Source organism: Propithecus coquereli, unplaced genomic scaffold (genome assembly GCF_000956105.1).
Source record: "Propithecus coquereli isolate 6110/MARCELLA unplaced genomic scaffold, Pcoq_1.0 Scaffold585, whole genome shotgun sequence".
NCBI lineage: Eukaryota > Metazoa > Chordata > Mammalia > Primates > Indriidae > Propithecus > Propithecus coquereli.
The window spans coordinates 770093-779471 of record NW_012151785.1 but is presented as its reverse complement, the minus strand read 5'-3'; positions in this window follow the sequence as shown (position 1 = coordinate 779471).

Below are 9379 nucleotides of genomic sequence, written 5' to 3'. Positions count from 1 at the left end.
AGAAGAAAACACTCCTTAGTGTTTTCTAGGGAGAGTCTGTGACTTCTGTGGAAGACCACAGGAATATGAAATGTGAGGGCTTGGCCTGTGTGTGATTCGCAAACAAACATTTCTTCTTAGGTGGGTTTGCATTGCATTAATATATATGTGTTTTAAGTTTTTATTTTTGTTAATCGTGCATGCCTATCTCCACTTCTCCTTGCTTCTCATCCTTCCAAGGTCATATCATGGACCAGACCTCCACTCCAAGAACAGGGCCAGGTCAGGGTCAGAGATGTACAATCCCCTCTTTGAGGACATAGCCGAAGAAATGAATGTCTGCGGAGGCTGATTAATTGTGCTCTTAATTCCTAAAGCTAGCAATTTCAGCATGATTACTAAAGGAAATGGGATCTGGATGCACCATGGAAGGAAGGTTTATGGTCCTGTCCCACCAAGAACTTGTGGGCAGCCAGAAAGCATCTAAACTGTCAGGACCAGGACAGCATCCGGACCTCCGCTCTGCAGCCAGCTGGTGACCTGGAGCCCAGACAGGGCAGTTTCTTCCACTGTGGGCACAATTCCCAGCTCTGGATTTACAGCACTTCAGGGTGCCACAGAATTCTCAGAAGTTGTTCACCATCAGGATTAATTCATTAGAAAGAAATTTACCAATGTGTAACAGTTTACAGTCAGGGGAGTAGAACGTCGTAAAAGCCAAATAAACAACATTACACTATAAAGCCCAAAATTCTGAAAGTGACAAGACTGTATTTAACCATGGTGGCCCAGCCAGGACCAGTGTGGCAATATCCTCCTTTGCCAAACCTTCCACGCTCCTATACAACTTCTCTGCCAGCATCTCTTTCTTCCTCTTGTGCCTAGAGCTGTGGGCTCTGAGCCGCCAATCACTGAGTGACCTGGCGAGGACTGGAGGCCGCTCCTCGCGGCACTTGCATCATAGGAGCGTCCGTAAGAGCCAGTTGTGAACACGTGTCAGAAGCCTCAACATTTCCATTGTGATCCAGAATACTCTGTTGGGAAATCTATCACAAAGAAGGAAGTTGAAAAGGAGCAAAGTTTTACACACAGAGATGTTTATTGCACCATTGTTTAGAATAGCCCTAAGTTGGAAACAACCTGAAAGTCTAATTGTAGGGAAATGGCTAAATAAATTAAGATATGGCCACATGGCAGCTTATTTTTTAGCCTTTAAGAAATGTGTTCACAAAGAGTGTTAAATGGCATTGAAAAATGCTACTAATAGAATGCTATTACAGTCAATAAACATTTAGAAAGCACTTACTGTGTGCCAGGCACTGTATTAAGTGCTTTAAAATTCTTCATTTAACTTATTTAATTCTCACAGCAACTCTACAAAGGAAGTATTATTATTATTATTATTGTCCACTTTTTTTGAGGAAATTAAGGCATGGAGAGATTAGACAAGCCCAACATCTAATGCCAGTAAGGGGTAGGAAAAAATTCAGGCTTATGTGTACGATATAAACTCACCTAAATATATATACATAGAAAGACATGATTTAAGAAGTCCTTTCCTCTTTTTAAACTTTCCATTGAGCTATAACTTAAGTACAGTTAAGTACATAAATCTTATATGCATTGCTTAATTTCTACATGGTCTATGCCCGTGTAACTATCATCCAGATAAGCACAAAGATAATTTCCAGCATCCCCGAAGGCTACCAGGTGCTGCTTCCCAATCAACACCCCCCAGAGGTAGCCACCATTCTGACCTCTGTCACCATAGATGAATTTTGGCTGCTTTTGAACTTCATATAAATGGAATAACACAGTATGCACTCTCTGTGTCTGTCTTCTTTCACTCAACATTGTGTCTGTAAGATTCATCCCTGTTGCTGGGCCCAGCAGTCCTTTGCCCTGCTGTATAGTATTCCACTGTGTGAATACACAACAGTTTACTTACCCATCCTACTCTTATTGGACTTGTGGAGATTTTTTTCCTATTATAAATAATGGTTCTATGAATATTCTAGCACATGTCTTTTGGTAGGACTAAGCCTCATTTCTATTAGGTACATAGCCAAGAGTAGAACTGCTGGATCTCAGGGTATGGCAGAGACTGCCAAATGGCTTTTCCAAAGTGATCGCACCAGTTTACACTCCCATCTTCTTCTTTCTTTATATTTCATTGCATAAATTTCCTTTTTATTTCTTTGTGTAAATTTTTTTGTGTGTGCAAAGGCCATGTCGGGGACAAAAACCACTACAGCAACAAACTGGCAGCCGCATCACAGAGGGTGGCCTGAACATTCTCCAGGGGACAGTTCCCCAGGGCTTTCTTGCCCAGTTGTCCCACAAAAGGGGGATGGTGGCAGAAAGACAGAGAAGCACCTGGGGGAAGGAAGACTGGAAACATGATACTCTATCACCTGGCGATGCCACCGTGGGTAGTGAAGGGCACACTGAACTCATCGCCTCCAAACTGCTAGGAGCCCACTCTCTTGCCACAGGAATCAAGGCCTTATTACTTTACCATAGGAGAAAAGCCACAGCAAAAGAGGTGACGGAGGACTTAACTCCAAACCCCAGATCCATCACTGAGCCCCCCTGGTGAAGTCACAGTCTCTGGTGTGTGAATTGCATCGTGAAAGGACCTGGTGGGAAGTATTTGGTGTGCCTAGGGAGGGAATAAAGGTGTGTAAGTCTTGTGAGATACTGTTTTTAGTCACTGAGCTCTGGTCCACTTCTGCTACGCATGGGTAGCAGATGCCTGATGGCTTTTGCTTTGATGAATTATAGTTTTCTTTGCCATTTCTGAGACTGTCATAGCTTAGCTGTATATGAACACTGACACCAATTTACAAGATGCATGAGTCATCGTGGAAGAGAAGCAAAGAGGAAAAGCCAGGGCCCATAAACTAGCCTCTGGGTCAGCCTAGCAGCCTCCTTCTCCAAAGGGATGAGCTAAGCCTGCAGCCAGGCATTAGGCAATGGCCATTAAAGAGGTCTGGATGAAAAAAGTGAATGCCACCTGAACACACAAGACTCTCCTTTTTCTGACAAGTAGATTCTTAATTTACTGAGACTCTACTACATGCCAGATACTGTGCCAGGAACATGATTCCTGCCCTCAAGACCCTAACAGCCTGCACAATGGAGACAGATAAGTAAATGGGGCACTTACGACCCAGCATGGTAAGTCATGTCTGATGGAAAGTGCGGGGCCCAGGGCCCGAGAAGAGAGAATTCGAACGTCTGGAATTCAGCTGCCATAATATGAGTCAAGAGGAAGAAGAGTAATAGAATTCTGAGCAAATAGATATGCACGTGGAATAAAAAAGAAATAACTTGCAGAGGCCAAAAGGGTCCCAGAGTCCCCCAGACAGGAAGTATATTGTGGGGGACTGGTCCTAATTATCAGGTTCAAGAGCAAGGGCTTCCACACACAAGGGAGGAGTTACTGGGGGTCCTGGTTTCTGGTCCCAGCTCGGATGCACTCTCTGCTTGCAGGGTCCTGGCAGTCCAGGCCATTTCTCTGGGCTCAGTTTCCCTACCTGAAAATAAGTGTAGACCAGAGGATCTCTGGCAGCTTCTTTCCAGGAAGGACATCCTATGGCGGCTTAGCATTCGAAAGAGGTGCAGAACTGCGTCATCGCAAATGCCCACTGAAGTCGTCTCCTCTCTATGGGTTTATCGCTTTATGATATAATTTAGTTCTGCTCATGAACCCACGGCACATATCAGTCTACAGAGGTCTGCATGCAAAGAAGAAGAAGAAGAAAAAAAAAAACCGCCAAGCCAGAGAGAAAAGGGAAAAACCAATGGCTTGAGGATGTGATCTGGGGTGAAGAAATGCAACCCTTCTAACTCTCTAGCTTTCATGATGCAGAGGGAACCCAAGACCATCCTAGGACAGACGGACAGATGAGAGCCACTCAGTCTTCACAAACGTTACCTTTCTTCCACCATCTCCAGAGTCCAACATCTAAAACTAGGCTATACATCGGTTAACCGGACTCTGATGAGAACAGACTCTGTGTCCCGCCTCCACTGGGTTCTACCCACACTCGCCGAGCAGTGGCCACGGACAGGAAGTGCGCAGTGCCAGACGGCACCCTTGAAGGCGCTCAGCAACGGAAGCCGCCAGCTCTGGGCCTTAATAGAGCCTGCCCGACCAGATGGTTTGTATCTTTTCTCTAAGTATCTGTTTCCTGAGTTAAAAAAACAAACAACAGCCTGTGTCTGTCTTAAAAATAAAGTGAACACCGCAAATGAAAGACCCGCCATGAAGTTGGGTGCGGGGGAGACAGCAGCCTAAAAATCTGTGAACTGTGTGTGAGGACGGAGGGAAGCTGGGGTGAGTGCGACGGGGAGGGGTCCCCATCAGTGCTTGCCCTGTGCCCAGTGCTGAGAACTAGAGATGAGACCGCCAGTCACTGTCCTGCTAACGCAGAAGGATAAGACAAACACACACAGATGAGAGCAAAGCCCTGTGCTGAGAACTCTATGTTCTCACTGCTCAAAGCATTGTCGCGACAGCCAGCAACAGCAGCGTCCCCTGAGAGTTTGTTAGCAAGCAGACTTAGGCTCTGGAATTGGAGTCTGCACTGTGGCAGGAACCCCAGGGTTTAGGGAGCACTGCTGCATGTGGTGAGGGGCTCTGGGTAGCTTGGCGGTGGAGGAGGAGGGCCGGCTGCGTCTGAGAGGGCCAGGGAAGGCTTTCCCAAGGAAGGCACATTTGGGCTGGATGGATCCTCAGAGACGAGTAGGAACTTACTGGTTTGAGCAGAGCGGGGAGGAGATTCCCAGCAGAGGAAGGGGTGGGATGAGAAGGTGGAGGACCGCAGAGAGGTCAAGCTGAACTGGAAACTTAGGGGAGAATCTGATCTTGAAGATACCTGTACTCATCCACCATGGTATGGGATTTGTTTTGTTTGTTTCCTGAGGATGAGAATCAAATAAGGAGGGGAAAGCCTCTCCCAGCACCGTGCTGATGTTTCGTCAGCCGCAGGGTGTGAGGTGCACGTCAGAGATGCCGATGGCCTTGTTCCCCGGGGAAATATGTTGTCAGGGGGAAAAACTCAGTAAGGACTAGCGCCCTTCACATTTGCTCACGGAGGGTGGGAGGGTCCATGAATTTGAAGGGAAACAGAAAAAAATGTTTCCATCTAAGGACATTTTTTCTGAAGGTGATAAAGGCAAAGCAATTATCAATCCCTCTAAATGGTGTCAAGCCAGAACATGGTGCCAAGGGACCGGAAAGTCATGTTTCTTGAAGGCAAAGTAGCAACTGTTTAATCTTTTAAACAGTCTCACGCAAAGCCAAAGCAGACAGAGAATGCTTGCTTCGCTTTAGCAGAAACTTACTTGTAGCTCAGGTCTCAGAAGTCCAGTGCCTGGTGAGGATGGTCCGTTGACGGCCAGATGGACGGGGTGTCGGACGCCTGCCCAGGGCCCTGGCGCTGGGTGTGAGTGCCGTCCCCGTGCAGAGCCAGGCCTCCCCTCAGCTCCCAGCTAGCAGGATCCTCTCAACGACAAGCCAGAGGAAGGCACAGGGCTTTTAAAAATGACAGAGGACATTTGTCATACCCTGTTACAATGACTATTGATTTCTTAAGTGGTCCTACGTGTGTGGGACCACACAGCACATGCAGTCTCACGTGGGTAATTCGGTGGCCCACCCCGCCCCTCAGAGGTCTCTAAGAGACTGCAAGTTTGCTGAAGGTTTGGCCAGCCTTCAGAAAATTCACCAAACAAGGCAGAAAAACACAAAATCTACATAGGGAAAACAGATTAATTAAATAGAGATTGTTATAGTACATAAAGTTTGTAAATTATATATAATCGTATATATTAACCATTTTTTACCTAAAAAGCTTCACTTTACAAAAGACTTCACCACAGGTTTTACATATCCAGCTTCTAAGTGCACTCAAAGTGATCTGTTTACAGATACGTCATTTGTAGTTTTTCTGGAATGGTTTTCATGTCTATGTTTTACAGACGAAGAAGATTTCTAATACACCTGAATCTGTGGGTCCCTTTGATTCCTTGAGATGTTAGTAAGAGCAAGTCAACAAGTCTATACCTATCCCAACACCTTTAAAGATGCCGTGCTAAGTCCTGCAAGAGAAACGACGATGAGGAAGACACAGGTCCTGCTCTAAAGAGGTCTCTCTCCAGCAGGGGAAAGAAAGCAAAACAAGTAGAGAATTAAGTAAAGAAGGTTTATTGCTGCTGTTGACATTTTTAATGGTAGTGACAACAGAGCCAGGAGTGGTGACTCATACTTGTAATCCCAGCACTCTGGGAGGCTGAGATGGGAGGATCACTTGAGTTCAGGAGTTGAAGTCCAGCCTGAGCAAGAGCGAGACCCCATCTCTACAAAAAATAGAAAAATTAGCCAGGCGTGGTGTGTGCGCCTGCAGTCCCAGCTACTTGGGAGGCTGACGGCAGGAGGGTTGCTTGTTGAGGTTGCAGTGAGCCGTGATGATGCTGCTGCACTCTAGCTGGGATGACAGAGTAGAGACTCTTGTCCCGAAACAAATAAACACACAAAAAACAAAACTCCAAGACAATAGAATAAAAGTTAGAGAGAGGCCAGGCGCGGTGGCTCAAGCCTGTGATCCTAGCCCTCTGGGAGGCCGAGGCGGGAGGATTGTTCAAGGTCAGGAGTTCAAGACCAGCCTACGCAAGGGCGAGAACCGTCTCTACTATAAAAATAGAAAGAAATTAGCTGGACAACTAAAAATATATAGAAAAAATTAGCCATTGTGGTGCATACCTGTATTTTATGGTATATAAATTATACCACAATAAAGCTATTGTTTAAACTCTTCCTTCCTTCCTTCCTTCCTTTTCTTACCTTCTCCCTTTTTTTTTTTCTTTTTCTCTTACTCTTTTGCCCAACTTTTAAGCACAGGTGAGCATTTAAAGCATAAGCGGTGAGTGAGCACCTGTGCCGCCACTACTCAGGTCAGTAAATCGAATGTCCTGGCTCCCCACGGCCTCCCCCATGCACGTGGTACCTCTTCCCCATCGTGGCTTCCTCCCTCTGAACACCAGCTATCCTTGCTTTTACGGCGACCTTTTCTTTGTAGTTTTACCAATTTTACTACTCAATATGCATTAGTTTTGCTTGTTTTTGAAATGGATATATAGATACAGGTATTCGTACATTATGCATATTTTTATGCCTGGTTTCTTTTATTCAACTCAAAGTAATGTGTGTAAGAACAGAGTCCAGAAATAGATTCCCACACCTTCCATTATTTTTTTTTACAGAGTTGCCAAAGTAATTCAATGAGGAAAGAAAAGTCTTTTCAACAAGTGATGCTGAAATAAATGGTCATTTATATGCGAAAAAAAAGAAACTTAACCCTTACTTTACCCCATATACAAAAATTAACTTGAAATTGATCTTAGACCAAAGTTTAAAACCTTTCGTTCAATAAAAGCTTTCAAAACTTTCAGAAGAAAATATAGAAGAAAAATCTTTCTGAATCTTGATCAGGCAAAAATTTACTAGATAGGACAGAAAAAACACAAACCATTACATTTTACTCCGTCTTACTTTAAAAATGCTCCTCAAAAGACGCAGTTAAGAAAATGAAGAAAACAAGCCACAGATGGGAATATTAGCAAAACATATCTTATAAAGGGCTTATATCCAGAATACATATAGAATACTTAAAATTCAATAATAATTTCAATAGGGTGGCTAAAATTAAGAAACCCAAGGATACTAAGTGTTGAAGGATGTGCAGGGCAAATGTCATTCTCAGGTATTGCTGGTGGGAGAACCAAACAGCACAGCCACCTTGGGAAACAGTATGGCAGTTTCTTTCAAAGTTAAACATTCAGTTACCATACAACCCAGCAATCCCACCTCTGGGGATTTAGCCAAAAGAAGTGAAAACATATATCCACACAAAGTCCAGTTGTTTATAGGAGCTTTATTCATAATCACCAAAAACTGGAAACAACCCAAGGTCCATCAATGGTAAACAAACAGACCATGGCACCTCCATGTAGTGGACTACTCAGCAATGAAAAGGAATGAGCTACCGATACACACGCTACCATGTGAATGAATCTCAAAAACATATGCTAAATTGGAAAAAAAACATGATAAAGAAATAAAAAAAAATGATTCATTCAAGATGAATAAATGATTCCATCACACTGTGGAAAAGGCAAAACTATAGGAACAGAAATCAGATCAGTGTTTGCCAGGGGCTAGACTGGGGGAGGGGATTGACTTCAAGGGGCAGGGGAGACCTTTGAGGATCAATGAGACAGTCTACATCTTGATCGTGATGCAGTTACACAACTTTACATTTGTCAACAACATCCAACTGCACACCTAAAAAGGGTGAATTTTATACCTCAATAAACTTGACTTTAAAAAATATTTTTCCACATTGTTTTGTATAGCTATCATTTCTAAATTACTGCTCGGACTTATGCCATCGTATAACTATACCATAATGTATTTACTTATTATATGCTTGATGGCATTACAGTGCTCTTCATTTTGAGCTATTATAAATAATCCTGCTATGAACTTTCTTTTACCTATCTCCTGGTGCATGTTCACACAATTCTGTTCAGTAAAATTAGGAAATTAGGAGAATGGCTACTTACGGTGAGGGATAGACATATGCATGCGTGCCTTCAGCTTTAGTACATAGTGCCAAACTTGTATTGCAAAGTGACGGCAACAACGTATGCTCTCGCCAGCAGTGAATCAGAATATCCCTTGCTCCACATCCTTGTCCACAGTTGGCATTGTGAGTAGTTTTCTTTTTTAAATTATAGGCAATATAATGGATGTGGAATGGCATCTCATTGTGGTTTTGATTTGCATTTTTCTGATAACTAATGATATTCAGCATCTTTCCCTAAGTTTATTGGCCATTTTGATTTTCCCTTTTGCAAACTGCCTGTTGAAATTTCTTGCTCAATTTTCTACCTGAGTTTGTCAGTCTTTTTCTTACTGATTTGTAGTAGTTCTTTTCTTTTTTTCATTTGTATGTATTTCTCTTTTCATTATTATTACTCTTTAATTTTATTCTTTGTAGAGGTGAGGTCTCACTATGGTGCCCAGGCTGGTCTCAAACTCCTGACCTCAAGCAATCCTCCCACTTTGGCCTCCCCAAGTGCTGGGATTACAGGTGTGAGTCACGTGCCCAGCCTGTAATAGTTGTTTATATTAACCACCAATTAATTTTGTTGGTTATATGTGCTGCAAACATCTTCTCCTACCCGGGGGCTTGCCTTTCCATCTGTGGTTGGTGTATTTTTATGAAGATACAACTACAAATTTAATGTAGTCCAATTTATCATTTTTTTAATGTTTGGTGCTTTGGGGTCTTGTTTAAGAAATTTTCTTCTAATTTGAGGGAAAAAGATA